This window comes from Chinchilla lanigera, unplaced genomic scaffold (assembly GCF_000276665.1).
Source record: "Chinchilla lanigera isolate Chin_1 unplaced genomic scaffold, ChiLan1.0 scaffold00030, whole genome shotgun sequence".
Classification (NCBI taxonomy): Eukaryota; Metazoa; Chordata; class Mammalia; order Rodentia; family Chinchillidae; genus Chinchilla; species Chinchilla lanigera.
This window is the reverse complement of record NW_004955431.1, coordinates 16,837,879-16,859,593: the sequence shown is the minus strand read 5'-3', so window position 1 is coordinate 16,859,593 and position 21,715 is coordinate 16,837,879. Positions and strand designations below refer to the sequence as shown.

At 36.9% G+C, this 21,715-nt stretch overlaps 1 long non-coding RNA gene across 1 annotated transcript in view; it reads left to right on the top strand.

The window, feature by feature from the left end:
* LOC106148865 overlaps positions 1-21,715 on the top strand; it is a 68,940-nt gene that overhangs the window by 15,819 nt on the left and 31,406 nt on the right. Inside the window, exon 2 of the long non-coding RNA XR_001234586.1 lies at positions 2,430-2,501. This is a non-coding gene — a long non-coding RNA (uncharacterized LOC106148865). The remainder of the gene's footprint in view (positions 1-2,429; positions 2,502-21,715) is intronic.

Genomic DNA, 21,715 nt, shown 5'->3' with positions numbered 1-21,715 from the left:
TTTCTTCTCTTTCTTCTCTTTCTTTTGGAACTATGGATTGAAATCAGGGCCTTTGCACTGAATTACATGTGCATCCTTTTTTAAATTTTTAAATTTTGAGACAGGGTCTCACCAAGTCACTACACTACCTAGTCTGGGCTTAAAGCTAGGATCCTCCTGCCTGAGGCTCGCAGAGTACTGGGATTACAGGTGTATGCTACCTTGCCTAGGCAGGAACTTCTCATTCATAATCTAACCTCATTTAGCCTCCAGCATTCATCAAAATTACCATCTAAGTGTCCCTACCTGTTTAGGATTTCACTTGCTTCTGTTTTTGGTAAGTAGCTCAGCTCTGAGTTTCTGAATTTACTTGTCTCTCCAGATTTCAGGTTGGCAATTTGCCCTCTGAATTTACTTCTCTGACACATTAAAAATATAATGGATTTTCAGTTTGCTTAGCGTTCACTTATTGTCAGGATGGGAGTAATGACTGCCAAGGTCATTATATGTGGATGCTGAAGCTGGCTATCGTTTATTTTTTAGTTAATACATTCAAACAGAAACACAAAGGACTTATCTGTTAAATTCTACCAGCCATTTTGCCAGTCTGAGGAAAAGGGCCATCTTCAGTGATAGCAGAAGGGAAATTCAGAAGGATCTTGGGTCCCTAATAACTCTGTGGAATCACTATAACCCTAGATTGTGTGTGTGTGTGTGTGTGTGTGTGTGTGTGTGTGTGTGTTTGGACTTCTCATAAAATGAGAAAAATTTTAAGCCTTTATTTTGTGTAGGTCATGGTTTTCAAGTAGATGAGCTTGATCTTTGATTGATAAAGTACCCCTTCCTCATTTCACCTTATGCCTCTGTTGCATCTTACTGTCTATCCTAAAGTTTAAGGATACATTTTCTCTCTGTGTGTCTCTTTCCTTCTCCCTTCCCTAATGCCACCTTCTTTTATTTGTCCCACCAATTAATTCTTTCAATTTCTGATCTTATTTGCCTGATACTAGACAATTATTGGTTGAGCAAATAAATTGTTTTGATTATAACTCAGTGTAACCCTGAGGAGGCTAGGGGTTCACTTACAATCCATTTTCTGCTATCTATACCATAGCCCAGCATGAATATCCTTACCTTACCTCAAGAACAGAAAATTTCCAAAGCAAAATCAAAGCTTGAATAATTATCAAACCCATTTGTCAAGGCAAATACTTTAGCCAAATATCCAGGCCTCAGCAGGAAATATTTCTGCCCAAATTATCTCAATAATTTATTCGGTCCCCCACTTGGCTTTCTCTGTGGCTTCCTATGGTCTTCATAAGCTCCTGCAGCTATAGACATGCCAGTGCTTGGCTCCAGGGTAGAATACAGGAAGTGAGGGAGGTAAATATTGAAAATGCAATGCCAAGGGCTATAGATAGTTCCTCTGGGCTGGTCTTTGCTTAGGAATGCAGGGGAAATGCTGTAAAGTGAAGAGGAAAAAAAAGAACTGTATATTACATTTTTCTTCTTAGCACTTTTCGTGATCTGAAATTATGTCTTGCTTTTCTGAATGTGCTGGTTTTCCATCTTTGCTACTTTTCAAAGTGAGCTCTTAGAGGGCAAGACTCTGTCTTGTCATTCTCCTAGCAAGTAATTTAGCATAGAGTGAATAATTCGTAAATAATTCTTGAATGAATGAACACATGAAGGAATAAATGGAGACCCTCTTAGGGCCAGCACCACTCCCTCCTAAGGCTTAGTGCTAAGCCTGTTTCTTAGAATCAGACTACCCAGGTAGTAGCCTTATATTGCCCTTTAAGAGCTGCTATGAGTGAGCTTATATTCTTAGTCATACTGAATCTATTTCCATATCCTCAAAATGGGAGCCATAATTATACTCTCCAGATTACTCAATACACTAATTTTTGTGAGGATTAACAGAAGTGGTAGTGCTTTTCATACAATATTTTAAATATTATGTATTATTTAGTATTTATTCTTTTAACTCTACATTCTTTACTTATGCAGTCTCAAATACTTCCTTTCATCTCTGAATTCTTTTAAACTAGAGAAGCTCTTTGATTCATGACTAGGATGTAATTAAATATAGATATGTAATACCTATATATTAATTTTTTCATATCTTCAAAGTCATTAAGCACAGGTTGACCTTGAAATCTCCATAGGTATGTTCCTGAAATAAGAGTCTAAATTAGCCCTCTGCATCTTTAAAAAATATCTCAAATGGGAAGGAGATTAAGAGATGAAGGGAGGTCAAGAGAGGAGAGGGAAGAGGGAAGAAAAAGGAATTAAGCTGTGTTCTGTACATGTACCAACTCCACATAAGGAGTATAACCATTACATACTACAGACAGGTATTAATAAAAAATTAAAAATAAAAATAGTAGACATTAATTATCTTCCCTGCTGATACATATTATGATAAGCATCTTTTTTTTCCAAAATAGATGGGTCTCGTGTGTATTGAGAACCTGCAAGGTCACTGTCCTCCAACTTGATGCCATCTTTTTGTGATAATGGTAAGTCTTTACCCACAGTGATATGTACCCTTGCTATCATTCCCCCTTCTTCACACTGTAAGATTTTAAAAAGGCTTGGAGATTGGATCGTATTTGACTTGTAGCAAAATTCACCAAGAGTTAGTTCCCTAATCTGTGACTTGAAATTATAAAACACAATTCTAGCTTTATTCTAAATAGATACTGATAATAACTCTATAGACTAAACTCTATTTCTCCAATTCTTTTTCTGGTCTGCTCAATTTCTCATATGTATAAGGCAGAAGTGGGCACTGGAGTTCAGCAGTGAACACTAAGCACAAGGATCCTTGCCTCTTGGAGCTTAGTATTCATAGCAGCAGATTCATATTTTTAAAAGTAGATATTGTTTGTTAACAGTGATATATTTTAAAATGAAAAGCAAAGAAAGTGACAGAAAGGCAAGGTGCTGAAGAGAGGGGACTTCAGGGTGTTAGGGACAGAGGGAGTAGGGAAGGTTTAACTTGTATAGGGAAACCAAAGAAGACCTCAGTTTTGAGGTACCATTTGAACTGAGAACTTAAGATGATAAAGGATGGAGGTTTGTTGCAATCTGGAAGAAAACTGGCCCAGCCATAGCAGACAGGATCCAGTGAAAATCGCCTTCACTTATTGCAGGAATGGTAAGCTTGCATGTCTGGAACCGAATGAACAAGGTGAGAGAAAGGTAAGAATGAGATTGTGAGTGTGAGTGAGGGACAGACTCTATGGTATGAACCCTTCTTTGATTTAAAAAAATTTCAAATATATATAAATATACCAATATATCATTTTCTACTGATCTATTCCCTTCTCTGTATCTGTGACCATTAATTCTGATGGGTCAACTTCGTTAAACTGAGGAACATCTAATAGATTAAAAAAGCACGGTCCTACGTATTTCTGGGCATCTCATGGAAGTGTGACCTTGGTTATTATATAGTACCTTGCCTGACCCTCCCTGACATTGCTCCCCTGCTCTGGCCTGAGAATCAGATATTGTGTACATTAGGATAGTAGAGTAATACAGCACAACTCTCAGCACATTCAGTAGGTTTGATCATTTTCACTTTAGTCATCATTATTAATATCTTCTAAACACTTCACCCTTTAAGCATTATTTTATCTTTGAGATGAACCATTTCAAACAAATAGAATAATAAGAGAATAATTGGTAACTGATGCTAATGTAGCATGCATATTGAATATATATCAAAATATTTATTAGTGGAGGAGAGAGGGGAAAAAATAATTATATATACAGCTTGAAGTTACCTCCACTTTGCCTTTCTTCCCATCCCAAACCCCCCACTCCAATCCCCCATGAGAAATTTTTATTGCCCTCTTGCAAGCACTTTCAAAACTATTTTGGAATGATCAGACTTGATGGAAATATTAATATTCATAAAAATGTGAAAACTAAACAATGTGTTAGTTAGCTTTCTGTCACTGTAAAAGTTAGCAGCACTATTCAACTTATGAGGAGAAATGGCTTATTCTGGCTTATGATTTCAGAGGTTCCAGTCCACGATGAGTTGGTCCTGTTGCTTCTGGGACTATGGGGAGGCAATGTACCATGATGGGTAGTAAAGTAGTAAAGTAGTGTAGTAAAGTAGCTCATGTGACAGCCAGTGAGCAAAAGAGACAAAGGAGAATGAAGAGGTGTCCCAAGGTTCCCTTCTGGGGCACACCCCCAATGACCCAAAGACATCCAACTATGCCTCACCTTTTGAAGATTCCACCACTTCCAACAGAACCAGAGGTTGGAAACCAAACCTTTTTTTAACACAGAGGTCTTTCGAGGACATTCCAGATCCAAACTATTGCAAACAGCAAAAATGTGCTTTGATGAAAGAATACTGTGCAGATTACCAGCTATAAGAATGCAATATAGGTTAAAAAAAAATTAAGCACTAACAGTTCCTTTCAATAATCTAATAGACATCAACTATCCTTCTATATACATACATATTTTCCCTTCCTCTTTTCCTTTTCTCCTTTCCTTCATCCCAGTTGTTTGACATGAACTCATATTTTCAACTTTCACTAAATTTAATAATAGAAAGCACACGCACATGCACACACACATACACACACACACAGGAATATTGTGGAGGCCAAAATGATCATGGATGCTGCTTCCAGCACCACGTTTTATATGCTTTCTTTGGACTTGAACTTCAGAGTTTTCTGAGTTAAAATTCACAAGTGAAGGTGTTTCTTAAGTGCTTTCCCTCGTATAGTCATCTAGTCTGACATCTTCATTTTATAACTAAGAAAGCTGAGGTACAGAGAGGACCTCGCAGGTAGGTAGGGGCTAAGAGTATGACCGCTACTTTAGCCCTTTGTTATTTCCCTTTGATGAAGGGCAAGATCTAACAGGGAAAATGAAAAGGCTTAGTAACTCATGACTCTCCAATTGTTTTTAAAAAGGAAAGCGAAGATGGTTAAGTCTCCCATAAATATCATACGGAAATATTATGAAGAATAATGGCCAGAAGAGAAGGCCAAAATTCACATTAATGTTCTCTAATATAGCTTGTGTGGTTGTAACTGGGTTACAGTTGTGTGGTTTGTAACTGGGTTCAAACTGGAAAATCAAGTAGGTCGTCTGTTATTTTTTTCAGTATCTGTCACTGACTACTTTTGAGAACTTGGACCAGTCATTTTTCTTCTTAGTACATTTTCTTTTTTGTAAGATTAGAGAATTAATCAGAGATAATAATGCTTCTCTTTGGGTTGACTTTGAGTAGATTGAGTTTGGTATGCTCAGATCCTCCCTGCAGGGAAAGCCAACAACCCAACAAAGTGTTTACCTCTCCAAGTCAGTATATAGTCTGACTTGAGAAGAGGTGGTGCATTCTAGTTTTATGGGTTTCAGAAGAGATGAGGCCTGACAAGGAATGTGGAGAGATTTAATGCAGAACAGCCCTAGATTAGCTGCTGAGCTACTCAGACCATGTTTATGTCGCTGTCTGGCTAGACCTAGAACTCTCCTACAAAAGAACTAGCAGAAATTTGTCAGAGCACAATTGCTTTTGCTAGAAACTGTTCTTTTAAAAATTATTAACACATATTGTTATTGTTTGTGTCTAGATGTCCCCCAAAGTCTCATGAGGTCACAGGTGGGGTTTTTTTGGAGATAGATGGGTCTAAAGTGTGTGATGGATTCATGGTACAATGCTAGAATTAAGGGTATGAGTACTACCTACCCTGGATAAGGTACAAGGGACAGAAGAAGGCTTGCCGCTGGTCATTCTTGTTGGTCACTTGCTTGGTTTTACTGTCTTCTGCCTGCCACAAACTGTTTCTCCTCTGCAGTGCCCCTCTGCCATGCCGTCCTGCCGTTGGAGTCAGCCAGCTAAGAACTAAAACTGCTATTTACTATTAGCCAAGTCAACCTTTCTTCCCTTAACTTTCGTTGTTGAGCATTTTGTCTCAGCAACAAGAAAAAGTAACAAAGACACATATTAAGTGTAGAAATTAGTGTATTCCACTGTGGCATTTCCATACATGTGTGTCTTGAGCTTTGATCATGTCCTCCTTCCTTGGAGGTGATCTTAACAGCAGAAAATCAACTAAAGCAAAAACAGTGAAATGAAAATCTGTTTCTTACTCATGTTTGCCTGGTAATTACCATGGCAAAGGGAAAGGTTTTACCCAAAACTAAGTGCCTAACATTATTTTTTGCCCCATAACTAGCTATTATGAGATGTTATTTAAGTGGTCACACATATTTCTGTGCTTCCAGAATGGGCTCTAGAATCTTAGTTCTATTACCAGCTGTGTGATTTTGGTATGTTGTTAACCTGATGACCTTCTAATAAAATCATATTATTTTGTTATCACTCTCCTATTTATGAATCTCCTGAACTTACCTTACGTTTTGCTTTGACTAATGGGATACTGGTCACATCTAGCAAAGATTTGATAAACATTTGTACACTTTATGTAATGCTGCCTTTACCAGGGGTGGAGCACAGCTTAGTTTAGCTTCCTTGAGATCAAAAGACCTTGAAGGGAGAAAGATCTGCTGAGCCCTACTCCCAGCTCACCTTTCAGTGGTGTTCAGTTACGTGAGGAAACCATTCTAATTAAGTCCTATTCCAAGTCAGTCCCCCAGGGGTACTAGCAAAAGACAGACAACCTATAGAGGTGTTAGAAGTAAAACATTGCTTTAAACCACTATGTTTTAAAATTGTTTGCTGTACATACATAGGCAATGGATACCAGAACCTTGGGCTAAGTCTCTAAGTATTAGAAACCAGAGCTGTTTCTTCTATGAAATAGGAATAATAATATTCATTCTGTAGGAATATTCTAAGGACTAAATGTAATGATGAATTTGATTAGTCCTACATTGTCCATAATAGCCATTAGCCTTTTAGAAATTACACCTTTGGTTGTTGTATTTCCTGCTTCTTTATCTGTAAGAGAAAAGGGGATAAGTATTTTTTTCTATCATGAAAAGTTAGCTCCAAATTCCCCATGTGAACTGCTTCATAGGTCCATCAAGAATGATTAATATTCATGAGAAAAGTTTTCCTTCTCCGGGGATAAATTTGGAAGTTGTTTCATCTAAAGAAAGCATGACTTACCAGAACAATCACTTTGGCCTCATGAATGTTGATCTGTTTTTAAACAATTCCATGGGCTTTGCCTTTAGACTAGCTAGTAACTACGGGAAGAGAGTTTGTGCTGGCACTGGTTTAAAAAGGCACATAAACACAGAACATAATTGAGAAAAACAGTTTATTCATTTTCAAAGAAAAAACATCCAACATCACCCATCATATAACTTGATGCTGACTCAAGGTAGCATATAGCACAAATTATTTGCTGCAAGAGTATATATTTGTAGAAAATGAAGTTTAATGGTGTAATTATGGAGAAAATTACAGCCCTGTTTACCAGGCATTCTAAACAAAATTTCTCTAAAGATGTGTAATGGTAGATCAGTATATTTGAAAAGGTGATGTGCACTGAAGTAGCTGAAGGATCCAGAGTGGTTCAGCCCATTGAAAATAGATTTGCTGCAGTGGGGAACATCATTATGCCCAATGGACATTCAAGCTGAAATGAACAAAACAGGAAGAATGTAGGATGATGAAATTACTTTAGCCCACTTCAGTGTATTGTGTCATGGGACTTTCAGGCTGTTATCAACTGAGTGGATAAAAGCTAGAAAATATATACAACAGTACTAGAAAAATTATCGGTACAGTATAAAGACACAAAACAATCCAGAAGCTAGTTTTGGTCAGACTTCCAGACAGGCGAGGAATGATTTAAATTATTTTTTGTTTGAGATTCTTTTGGAAAGAAAGAAAAACTTTTATGAAAAATTTTATTATGAAAAAAATTTGAAAAAATTTTAAAACATTATGTTCCAATAGTAAATACTGAGGATGCTTGGATTATGTATTACACAATAAAATTCAATAGGAACATGACAGACTAGTAAGGATTTAAGTGTGTCATGTCCCATAAGACCTTATTTCTAGTTATCATTATGTGACCTTCAATAAGCTACCTCATGGGATGTTAGCCTCTACATCTTAAAAATAAGAGTACCAGATGTTATCTATAAAACATTGTCTCTTACTACATCATTTCCCTTAATTTTATTATGTAAGTTAGGCAAATATGATATGCTAAACATCATCCTCAATGATAGCAAAGTCCTAGTGATGGGAACCTGTAATGTTAATTCATGTGGCAAACAACACTGTGAACATGATTGGAAGCAGGGCCTTGAGAAGAAATGACTATCTGCAATTATCTAGGAGGCTCTACACACATCTTTATAAGAGACAGTTAGAATGGGGCCAGGGATATAGCTCAGTAGCACAAGCACCTGCCTGGCAAACACAAGGTCTTGAGTTCGATTCCTGGTACCAAAAAAACCAAAACCAAACAAACAAATAAAAAAAAGAACAAAAAGAGATGGTCAGAGGGAGATTAGAGGATAAAAGAAGAAGGAAGTGTGCGACAGAGAGAAGAGGTTAAAGTGATACCAAGGAAAAGAAGCAAGCCAAGGAAGGCAGGCAGCCTCCAGAAGCTGGCAAAGCAAGAAAACAGGTTCTCCCCTGGACTCTGTAGAGGGAATCAGTCCTATTAGTCCCTTGATTTTAGCTCAGTGAAACCAGCTGTAGACATTTGGCCCCCAGACTAGTAAGAGCATAAATATTTGTTATTTTTAACCTACCCAATTCATAATGAATTATTAAAGCAATCACAGTGAGACCAGAAAATAAAGGGACAAAGCTCAGGGCCTGATGAAACCAAGTGAGTAAACAAAAGAAATGGAGTGCTGAAGGCCAGGACCTGGATGAGCTAAAGATAAGCCTCAAAAACCTGGAATACTAAGGACAAAGAAATGAAATCTGCAGATGACAAGAAGCCTGGCAAACAGCTGCATACTTGTATTTTCTCACATCTTCTGCCCCTTGCTCTGCCAGAAAGCTGTGTGTTTAGATTCAGGTACATGCTTGTCTAGTGAGGGCTTTTCTTTTTTCTTTCTAGTAAACCACATGCACTACTGTTCCCCTACAGCTTGCTGTTCTGTGTGCCTCATTCTTCCTTTGCCCTCAGGATAAGAACCCAAAAGGAGAAAACTGATTTCAACAAGAAACTAATACAACAATCAAACACCATAGGATCATCTTAGAGATTTAATAATTAAATCATGGAATAGGAAGTATGAATTTGGTCACTTATTTAAAAACTTTTGGAGGACTAACTATGTGATGTATATGAAACCTGGTGCTGAAATCAACATACAAGTCAGAATTGTGTTACAATGCGTTTAACCTCAAGTGATGGAAGACCCAACCACACAGGTTGAAACATTAAAGCGGATTTATTAGTTCGTGTAACTAAAAGAGGCTTCTTCAAGCAGAAGTCAAAAATTGTCCACCAGAGTTACAGATCTATATCTCTACAGCGTGCTCAACTCTGCTGTCAGCCACAAATACCTTTCCACTACCTCAAGATAGAGAGATGAACGGACAAGGAGGCACATGCACATGGGAGATCATCTCTTCTGGGGACTTCTCTCAAGAGTTAAGAAACATTTTTTCCAGCTAATGTCCTACTCTTCTTGTCTCAGTAGCCAAAGATAGATTATGTGACTCCTCAAACTGATCCCTATAACCAAGGATTGCCATATTTTAGTCATTTGGGACCTGTATTACTAAGATGATACACACAGGGAAGAATCTGATTACATTTAGACCTTTTATATCACCTGTAGTATTGGAGTTGAGATCAGTTTCCCCTGAAGTTGTGTGTGGAAAGGATGCATTTATGAAAAGAAAGTCATACTGCTATTCAGAATCAGTGGGAAATGGATTAAAGGATGGCATCTAGACTTTATACTGAGTAGTCTTCACACATGCCATGAATGAGTGAGGTGGGGAAATTTAAAAGGTGGCTGAATTAGGGTTTGAAAATCTGGATTAAGGGTATGATACTGGGATTAAAAAGTTATATAATGGAAGCTCCACTCTAGAATGGTGCACCCTTCGATAGGCTTGTAGCCTGGATGGGATATAAAGCAACAGAAAGAAGGTAGGCTTGCTGCTGCTGCTCACTGTTCCTACTGCTCCTGCTGCTGCTTTCTTGCTGCTTGCTTACTGCTTGCTGTTACTGTATTCTGCCTGCAATGCCATGAACTGTTTCTACTCTGTGATGCCCTGCTCCCATGTCACCCTGCCTTGGAACCAGCCAAGTACGGAATGAAAACTCTACAAACTGTAAACTGAATTAAACTTTTCCTCCTTCAACTTGTGGGTGTTAAGTATTTTGTCTCAGCAATGACAAAAGTAAGTAAGACAATACTATACTTTAAAATGTGTTCTTTTCAGACATCCAAACTAGTGAGAATGTACAGATAGAAACTTTTCTTTGCATTATTATGCTTCATGTTTAATTCTGTTTGGCAAGCAGGATACTTACTTTCTAATGATGAATTTGTTTCTAAGTAAAGAACAAAATGTACATTACCATGGTGTCTTAGTTACTTTCTCATCTCTGAAACACAATACTCAATGCCCATAACTGAAAGGAGGAAAAATTATTTTGGTTCAGTTTGTAGATCTTTCAATCCATAGTCTACCGGCTTCAAGGATGGCAGAGGGCCATGGCAGAAGAGGACAGTTCATGAAATGGTGGTGAAAACCAGAGAGAGAGAGAGAAAGAGACAAAGAAAAATTAAGGGAAACTGGAGAGAGATGCCCCTTCCCCCAAGGTTTCACTTCCAAATCACATTTAACTATAAACTCATCAATGGATTAATCTGCAGATGAGTATCATGCCTCTGTGATCCAATCACCTACGAAAAGACCAACCTATGAGTGCATGTGGCTTTAGTGGAACATCTCTCAGAGATGTAAACCATAACATCTGGTAAGAGCCTCTTACATCTTCAGAGCTTGTCAATGTCAGTGATGATGTGATTGAAGTAAAGTGTGTTGGGGAGTGAGGGAAGAAATTTAGTGCTTTACAATAGGAAATATGGGGTAAGTTTAACCTTACTATGTGTAATGTGAAGTAGATCACTAATTTTTTTCAACATTATCTGGTAGAGTCTAGTGTACCATTATGGAAAGAAATTTTGAATTTATAAACAAAGATGGGAGTTTCAAATGCCAAATCAAATATAAAGCAATATCATAGCTCTGGGCCTCAGGTACACATTTATGAAAGGAGGATATTGGATTGGATCATCTCTAATGTTCTCTGGCTTTGCTGTCCTAAAAGAAATCAATAATGATGATCAAAGTCATGCTGACAATTTCCTCTCTCTCTCATTGCTATCATCTTATCATCATTTTAAATAAATGCTCCTGGAGGTAGATGGGACACAATTTAGGGAGAAACTTTCTAGGAAATATTTTAAATATTTGCTCCTGAAAGTCAGGCTCTGGCTTTAGTGACCCCACACCTAGAGGAAAATTGTGTTCTTTCCAGTTGCTGACAGATGATTTAGACAGCAGTTCCAGAGAATGCATAAATAACCAGATTAGCACCTTACCCAGAGGGAGGGTTAGTGAAGGGTTCTGGCCTTATTTTCATTTTTCTTTCTTCCCTGTCCATCTCTCACAGTATCATGCTCCCTCCTGCTTTTCCCTAAGGAAACTTGCTTTGCAATTCAAATATTTCCAGTGAGCTCTGAAGAAATATAACTTTGTCTGTGCCTTTGTAAATTTATTCTCCTCTCATAAGTGGTTTATTTTATAAAACCTGAATTAACAAAATTATCCATACTATTTTCAAAATTATCAAAATAGTAAGAGTAAAGAAGAAGAATTATACCATCAATAATCTCATAGCTCATGAGCAACTGTGGTGAATTGTCAAAAGACAAAATTTTTACTCATGTAGCTAAATGATTCCATTCACTTTGTGGGAGACTCATGAATCAGGTAGCATCTCATCTAAAAATAGCTGCTGTGCTGGGCATGACCAGTCAGTCCATTTTTGTAACATAGTTTGAGTAGAACGAGGAAACAACATAATAAAAAAAAAAAAAAAGAAAATTACTTAACACCAAGCTACTTTCCCTGTGTTGAAACAGAGAAAACTTCCAAATCATGGAAGTTAAAACTAGGTTTGTGGGGTATTTGTTAATTTTTTTCAATTTATTTTTTATTTAATTAGTACATATGTACAGTTCATGCAGTTTATAATCATGTTGGGGAGTTGTAATATGTACAAATCACGGCCTGTTTCTTTTTTTAATCCCCTTTGCTTTCCCTCCTCTCTACCCCTCCTCCTCCAGTTCCCCTATCCCATTTTTCATTCTGGTTGACACTATTAATCTTAGCTCATGTTATGATGGATAACGTTTATATTAATTGAGGTTATTAGGTTCCTGTACATGGCATATCTTTATTGTACTTATTTTCCCTTCCCCTCCTCCTCACCCTGGCACGTTTTCCCTTGGGTCACTTCCCTATTGGGAGAAATCAATCTCTTTTTCCCCTTCTATCCATCCTTTATTATTCTCTTTGTTTGTACTTTGCCTCACTCAAATGAACGATACTATATGGCATTTCAGCTTGTGTGTCCGGTTTTTTTTCACTCAACATTATGTTTTCCAAGTGCATCCATTTTTCTGCAAATGTCTCTAATCTGTCATTCTTTCTAGTAGAGTTGTATTCCATGGTAGATAGATAACACATTTTCTTTATCCAATCATCTGTTGTTGTATACACAGGTTGTTTCCAAGATTTAGCTATTATAAGTTGTGCTACCATAACAGTGGTATGCATGTATCACTGTACTACGATGTCTTTAGCTGTTTGGGGAAGATACCTAGCGAAGGGTTTGCTGGGTCTTGTACAATTTCTAACATCAGTTCTTTGAGAAATCTCTGTGCTGATTTCCATAATTGCTGTACTAGTTTACTTTCCCACAAACAATGAAGGAATATTGTTTTTCACCACAGCCATGCCTGCATTTGTTATTGTTTGATTTTTCAATGATTGCCATTTTTTCTGGAGAAGGATGGATTCCTGGCATTGTTTTAATTTGCATTTCTGTAATGGCCAGAGATGTTGAGCATTTTTTCATATATTTGTTGACTGCTTATATTTCTTCCTCTGTGAAGTGACTGTTCAATTCTCTCTCCCTTTTCTTCACTGGATCTTTAATTTATATTTATATTTTTTAAAATTTATTTTAATTTTATTTTATTTTATTAGTTTATTATGAGACAAGGTCTCACTATGTAATGTAGGCTGGCCTTCAACTTGCTTATGTAGCCCAGGCTGGCCTAAAATTCACAGCAGTCCTCCTTCCTCAACCTCCTGAGTGCTGGGATTATACACATGTAATCTATAATCCACACCTGGATGGATCTTTAAATTTAGATGGTTTAATTTTTTTTTTTTTTTAGTTCTTTGTATATTCTAGACATTAGTCCTCTGAGGAGTTGCTGGCAAATTTTTTTCCCATTGTGTAGGTTGTCTCTTCATTCTACTGATTGATTCTTTTGGTATACTGAAGGTTTTTAGTCTGATATAATCCCATCTGTTGATCCTTGCTGTTGCTTCCTGTGCAACTGAGGTTCTGTTTGGAAAATTTCTTTTCTAAACCAATGTTTTTCAGTGTTTTACCTACTTTATCTTCCAGTAGGTTTAATGTTTCTGGTTTAATATTGAGGTCTTTGATCCATTTTGAATTTATGTCTTAAGTGTTTTACTTACTTTATCTTCCAGTAGGTTTAATGTTTCTGGTTTAATATTGAGATCTTTGATCCATTTTGAATTTAATTTAATATATGGTAAAAGATAAGGGTCCAGCTTCAATATTCTGCACGTAGTTAACCAGTTTTCCCAGCACCATTTGTTGAATGGGCTATCTTTCCCCCAACATAAGCTTTTGGCCTCTTTGAAGATCAAATAGCTGAATGTGTCAGGGAAAGTTTTAGTATTTTCAATTTTGTTCCATGTGACTGGTTTTATTGCAGTATGAAGCCATCCTATTGCTTTGTAGTGTAGCTTCAAGTCAAGTATTACTGTGCCTCCTGTTCTGCTCTTCTTGCTCAAAATTACTTATGCTATTCTGGGTCTCTTCCGGTTCCATATGAATTTTAGAAATTTTTTTCCTAGATCTGTAAAGCATGCTGGTGGTATTTTGATTGGGACTGGTGTTTTGATTGAATCCATATTGTAATTTTATGAGTGTGGGCATTTTGACTGTATTGATTCTGCCTACCCAGGAGCAGGGGGCTTTTTTCAATTTTCTGGTGTCCTTTAATCTCCTGTTTCAGAATACTGTAGTTTCCTTTGTAGAGTTCTTTCACCTCCTTGGTTAGGTTAATTCTTAGGCATTTAATTTTTCTTGAAGCTATTATGAATGACATTATTTTCATAATTTCCTTCTCATCTCATTTGATGTACACAAATGCTAATGAGTTTTGTGCAATGATCTTGTATCCTGCTTCATTGCTAAAGTTTGTTATTAATTTCAAGGGATTTTTGGTGGAGTACTTTGAATCTAATATGTACAATAACATATCATCTGTCAGTAATGATAATTTAAATTCTTCCTTTCCTATATGTACGAGTTTTATTTCTTTCTCTTACCTAATAGCTGTGGATAATGTTTCAAGTACTATGTTGAGTAGAAGATGTGATAGCGGGCATCCTTGCCTTGTTCCTGATTTTAGTGGGAATCCTTTTAGTTTTTCCCAGCTTAGTATGATGGTAGCTACTGGCCTGTCACATATAGCTTTTATCATATTCAGGTATGGTCTTTCCATCTTGTTTTCTTCAGGGTTTTTACTATGAAAGGGTGTCAGATTCTGTCAAAAGCCTTTTCTATATTTATTAAAATGATCATGTGGTTTTTGAACTTCTGTTTGTGTGTTTAATTACATTTATTGATTTATATATGTTGAACTACCCTTGCATCTCTGAGGTGAAACCTACTTGATCATAATATATTATCTTTTGATGACATGCTGCATTTTATTTTCCAATAATTTGTTGAGAAATTTTTCATCTACATTCATTAATAGATTAATCTACAGTTTTCTTTTTTAGTTGAGCATGTCTTTATCTGGTTTTAGGATCAAGGTGATACTGTCTTCCATAAATGAGTTTTGGAGTACTCTATATCTTTCAATTTTTTGAAGAACTTGAGGACTACTGATGATATAATATACTCAAAGATTTTTATAGAATTCAGCAATGAATCCATCAGGTCCTGGGCTTTTTTTTATTTGGTAGATTCTTTATTACTCTGTCAATTCCATTGCTTATTATCAGGTTGTTAAGCATATTTATGTCTTCTTGGCTTAATTTTCATAGTTTGTGTCTAGGCATCCATCCATTTGCGTCAAATTTGCTAACTTGCTGTTGCATAATTTTTTAAAATAAAGTGTAATAATTTTTTAAAATACCAATCTTCTGGATTTCCACGGTGTCTGCTGTGGTTTCCTGTTTTTATTCCTAGTTCCATTAATGTGAGTCTTTTCTCACTTTTTCTTGATAAGTCCAGCTAGATATGTGTCTATTTTATTTATTCTTTCAAAGCACCAACTTTTTGACTCATTGATTTTTTACAGTTTTTTTAAGTCTCAGTTTCATTGATTTCCATTTTCATCCTTATAATTTCCTACCTTAATTTTGATTTGGGAGAATTCAGCCGTGAATCCATCAGGTCTATGGGTTTTTTTGTTGTTGTTTTTTTCTCAAGTGCCTTATGATTTGTTGTGAGGCTGTCTACATGAGCTTGCTCTGTTTTAAAATGGGAGAATTGAGTGTGACAAATTTTCACACATGTATAGTGTCCCAGATGTTTCAACAAATTTTACCATGATAGTCATTAACTTCCAGAAATTCATTTTTTAAAAAATTTCTACTGTGACTCATGGGTTATTTAGCAGTATATTGTTAATTTTCAGGAGCTTTTTATCTTTTCAGAAATTTCTTTTGTCATTGATTTCTATTTTCATTGTTCTGCTATTTCGTCCTCAATATCAGACACTCTGTCTTCACATTTATCATTTCTGCAATGTATGAATTCTATACAGTTTTTTAATTTCAGGTATTCCCATCTAACATCTTTACAAGGATTCCATATCCTTGCTGAATCCATCAAATTTTGAACTGTTTTGGTTAGCTCATCCAGTTTTTTGCCTATTTTCTAGAGATTCATTGTGGGCATATTGAGTGAAATTGCTGTGAATTTTTGGTACATTTCTTCCTAAATTCATATATTTTCTTCCTCTCTTCTGAAGCACTTTTCATAGATTTCTGCCACCTGGTATTTGTTTTCTTCTCCTTCGTGACCCTTGTTCTGCTTTGGGAGAGTTGGGAGTAGGGGAGGGCTCCTATGCTGCTGATGTTTTACTTTTAGGATATACATCTAGAAAAGCTTAAACTCTGAATCAAAGGACATGAGGACTTTAAGATTGATCAAATTGCTTTCTAAATTGTATTAATTATAAGTCTACCAGTATGAAAATGCTTAGTTTTTATAAAGTTGCCTACATCAGAAGAAATAGCCTCTCTAAATAAATGCCGAAGCAGAATATAGTGGCATGTACCCGAGTTTTAAAATTTAAGAACAGAGTTCTAGAAAAAGAATTCTTAAGAAACACATCATTAGTAACCAGCTTGGATAAGTTAACAGCAGATGTCTACCTTTCTATTTTTATTACACAAATGAAGAGGCAATCATTTTTTCTCATCAGCCTACCAGTCCTGTATCAGAAAATATTTGTTAATTTCACTTCAGAAGTTCATTTTCACAAGGTGGAATTTTCCAGAAGCCATCCTACTGCCATCCAGCTCTTCATGCTAGGTCAGGAGCAAGTTAAATTCATGAGCAGAATTAGTTAGATGAAGCCAAAGGCAGTAAGTGATGGAACTCATAATTCATAAAGCAGATATTATTCTGATTAGTGGTATCTATAAATTATTCTATCTTCAGTGTCTTTCAGTAATCGACTTAATGCAAATGAAAAGGCAGACTTCCTTAAGGCCATAGAAGTGTTTAATAAACTTAGGAAAATGTCTGTTGATTGCTAAATGGAAACCAGCAAAATGATTCAACCTCAATTTTGCAGGAGAGGAGGAGATGGAGATCATTGCCATGGAGAAAAGGAACAAAGGAAGAGATTTGAACTCTGTTTCAAATATTGATTTGAAATTCTATTAGACCTCCTTCTGAAAAGACCAAGTAGTTCACAAATTAAAAGCTAATTAAAGCACGGTTGAACATGTAAACTTTTCCCCCAAAGTGGATACTTACAATTATAGGCCACACGGAATACAGCAATCAACTGGCAGAGTCCAGATAGAACTTATTTCTACCACCACCACCACCATGACTATGGTGTTAACTGAATTAGCCTTTCAGCCTCTTTGTCTGCTGCAAAATGCATTTGACTCAAAGTTGACACAGAATATTCCAGGATCTCATGACTTCATAGGCTTTTCACATACTGATGCAATTCATAAGCAGGGAAAATTACTTTCTTGCCCAAGGGGGACTGTTTGTGTAGTTACCTTTTCTGCAAGTTTTTGTGCTGTAGACACCCTCTAAAAGATCTTAATTCTTATTCTAAAAGACCAAGGTCATGTTAATGACAGTTAATAAGCACCTTTCATCCCAAATCCGAGTCCTCTTGTCTCCTTTTACCTGGGTCACTGGGCTCATCCTCTACTACACTGAGTCTTCTATGTCAAGGGCTTTCAACTGTCCATCTTTTTTAGCCTGCCTTCCACTACAGAGAGACTCCTGTCTCAGGACGGGAGACCCATCTCCAACCTAGATCTGCCTATAAACCATGACTGACTGATGAAAAGAGAATAAAATGCAGCTACTGTGCCTCATAATTGAGCACATTTGTCTTGAAGGTCATTTCCAGAGCTCAGCAACACCACTCTTGTGTCCAAAAGATCAGGCTAGGCCTGAGATCACAGCCGTGCTTTGCTCTTTCTGATTCTTTAGGTTCTTTTCCCTCTAGCCACAGAGTTTTCTCCAGGAGGACTCTATCTATGAATTGTATGCCCAAATCTCTGTCTCAGGCTCTGCTTCCAGATATGTTAGGAAGAATGATTTTATCATAGTTATTTCTGTATCTTTCAGTCTCTTAGAATAGATTGTAAATTGCTTAAAAGTAATGTCTGTCTCTTTACATTGCCACCCTTCTAGAACCTAATACATTTTTTAACATTTTAGGTCCTTAAATATTATACTAAAGTAACCATTGATACTACAGAAATATGTGAAGAATCAAATTTAAAAGACAAATATTATTAATAATGGAGGCAAATATGTTATGATTCAGCATTAGGTGAGTGGAGTCACCGGTTATATATCCAAATGTCAAAATATCTTTGTCTCTTTGAACTCCACAAATTTGAAATATTTTCATATTCTTTTAACACTACTACCATTTCTATACTATAGTCCTCTAATCATTTATTCAAGTTTGCAAACATACAGTAGATAAGCGTACTAGTTTTTGCTATTGTTGAGGAAAGTAAAAGAAATTGATTAGAGCTAGCTTAATAAAAGAAAAGTTTAGAAGGATATGAAGGTGCCTTGTAGCATTCCAGGGAAAGTTGGATGATAGATTACCAGAGATAACAAAAACTACAGTAGATTTGGCAACATCTGAAGCAGATGTCTGTAGTCCTTCTCTTTAGGCACCCACCACTAAGTCATCTTTAGTTTTTAGTTCTTTTGTCTTTCGATTTAAAATCTCAAGCACGTAGGATTAAATATATCCATCCCTGTCAATCCCTAAAATAATCATTTCTGGCCAAAAGACCTGCATGACTATTGGGGATCTATTCCAGAATATAGGGACATTTTATGAGCATCCAGCTAGCTCCTCTGTGCTTGTTCCTTCAGGAAAATATGGCATGCTAGACATTTAGGTGACACTGGTATTACAAAAACACCAGAGGTAGTCAGTATCTTGTAGAAGAGTAAAATGCGTCGTATCTTTGGGCCTCCTTGTATTGCTATAACAAAAGGATCTGAGGCCGGTCCAAGAGCATGGTTCTGACATCTGCTTGTCTTTGTTGAGGGTCTTCTGGCTATATCATCAGACAGCAGATGGCATCACGGTGACAGTACATGTAAGAGAGAAAGACAATAGGGAAAGAGAGCTTCAAGGATGAAGTTCTGTCTGCCATAACAACTAGTTTTTTTTTTGCCTTGCTCTTAAGATGAATGGATAACTACTCTGCCATAAAGAAGGAAAAACTTGGGGCATTTTTAGATAAGTGGAAGCATATGCAAGACCATAATCTTAAGTGAAATGTATTGGATGTGCAGGTTTAAATATCACATTGTTTCTCTTGTGTGAGAAACCTGAAGTATAAATAAGGGGCAAAATATAGGACAGGTATTAGGAAATGAGAACTTTGTCAAATGGGAGGGAGAAGAAGAGAAGGGGAAAGGGAGAAGGCAGGACACAGGATTTAAACAAAAAAGGACCTGAAGGAGAAAATGGAAACAGAGATTTTGCAAATGAGGAAAATAAAAAGGGTTGGAGGGAAGGGAGGGAAACGGGACAGAAGAAAAAAAATTAAGATGTGTTATGTACAGGTACACATTCTCCATTATGGAGGGGATCATTATGTATTGCAAATGTACTAATAAAATAAAAAGAAATCAAAATAATTTTTTAAAATATTTATATTATTCTATTTACTAGTACACGTTTGCAGTATATAAAGATTATCTTTCTCGTGGGGAGTTGGTACATGTACATAACACATTTTATTTCGCTTTTTTGTGCCTTACTCTTCCTCCCCTGTCCCAGTCCTCTATCCATCTCTGGCACCCAGCTTCTGTGGAAACTAACTGAGGTCCTGAAAAAAATGTATTAATCCTGCTGAGAGCAGCGCTGTGCCGTATCACCTTCACATCAGCTCAGTATTGCACAGTGAGGAACAAGCTTCCAGCACATGAACCATGAACCACTGGGGAACCAACCCTGTCCAGACCTCAGAATATGCTCAAGTTAATTATTACTCATGAATGCAAATAAAAATTGACAAATATCAAGACATTAAAAGCAAAATGTTTTAAGAAATTTAAAAAACTATAGTTTTGACAGCCATGCACAAGATTAAAGCCATGTTAGGGAAAGAAAAATTTTATTTTTTAGTGGTATATGTTTGCAATATGTGAAAGGGAATTTTTAGTTGAAGTCTAGAGAGCATTTTGGAAAATGGTTAAAAAACTGATGCAAAAGATGGGACTTGGACTGTAACAGGCAGGGCAGAATGGAAATTTAAAGGTTGGAACTTTTTCTTTAGAGACAGCTCCTCCATACTTCTGCAGGCTTAGGCCATAACCTACATTGCTCAGCCCAGATGAATGGACAGAATATGCAGATGCTAGCCCTAGGGGTGTTGGGTCCTTTCATTTCCACAGGAGTGGAAAAGGGCAGAGAGGGACTAAGCAAGATTGTAGATGAAAATTTTCTCATTGAATTTCCCCTTTCCCTCTGTTTCTTCCTAAAAAAAAAAAAAAAGAAAAGAAAAGAAAAAAAAAAAGGCCTTACATACCTGGACACAGTAATATGGTGATCTGTGGTAAAATGGACCCACTCCAACTCCTCAGAGCTGGCTTTGAATACACCCTTTTTCCTGTCCACAAAAGAAGTGGCCTCCTATGGATTACTTGGGAGCAGCAAGCAAAAGGACCTGAGCATTTAGCTCTAAGTGGCTGGTACCAGGATGGCTCCTGAAGGAGCAGAGATGGGTTTAGTAAAGAATGAGGAGGTAGAGGCTTTGAGAGCAAAGGAATGAGGCAATCAACACCATGCTTTCAGAAGATAATCTGCTTTTCTCAGAAACTCTTGTTAGGTGGAATAAACTCACTATTTCCTATGTTTTCTGGTGGTTTGATGATGTGGAGGCAGCTGATACAAAGTAGTTCATTGTCTTTAGGGAGCCCACAGGCAGAAAGATGCTGCATAGCTGAGGTGTCTCAGGTTGCACATACGACTGCAGAGAGATGAATTCGGACAATTATCCCCCAAATCTTGACTAGGCAACTCATATTAGCCTTGACAAATTTTAATTGTCAGTGTCATGTATGTGATTTGCCATTCCAAAATTTGGTTTGATTTCCTGTTGTTTGCTTAAGTCATGTAGATTTTTTGGCCCCCCAAGGGAAAAGGAAAAAAATACTTTTCTTAGGGAAAAGGAAAAAGCTTCCCTTCCTGGATTTATTTGAAGCTTCTTCTCCCCAAGAGAGACCCATTTCTCTCTCCTCTTCTTTCTGCTCTGTCCTCTCTCCCCTCTGTCCTTTCCCATCTAACCCCCAACTGTTTCCTTGAGGCTGGGACTCTGTTTAAACTGACATTCAGCTCCATTTTTTTTAGCTCTTTTGGAGAAGTTTTGGAGTTATTTCCCTTGGGAGGAGACAAAAGCTAGGAGAAACCAACTGACTCATAGGAAGTTGCCTTTATACCTTGAGTATTGCCCTTTTAAAAGATGATACTTATCCACTAGGGATTTAGACACTCAGGATTATTCCTTCAAATGTTTCTAGGTTGGCTTTCAGGGAAAAAACAGAGATGCTTAAGGCATTAGCGACTTCTGCCTTTCCATTTGGGTTGCATGGATCATTTATCTATAAAGTGAATATGAATTCCCCTCTCAACACTTGAGTTTAAGACCCACCAATTAGTTCCTTTTTCTAAATGAAGTGAAATGAATTGAGTTCTG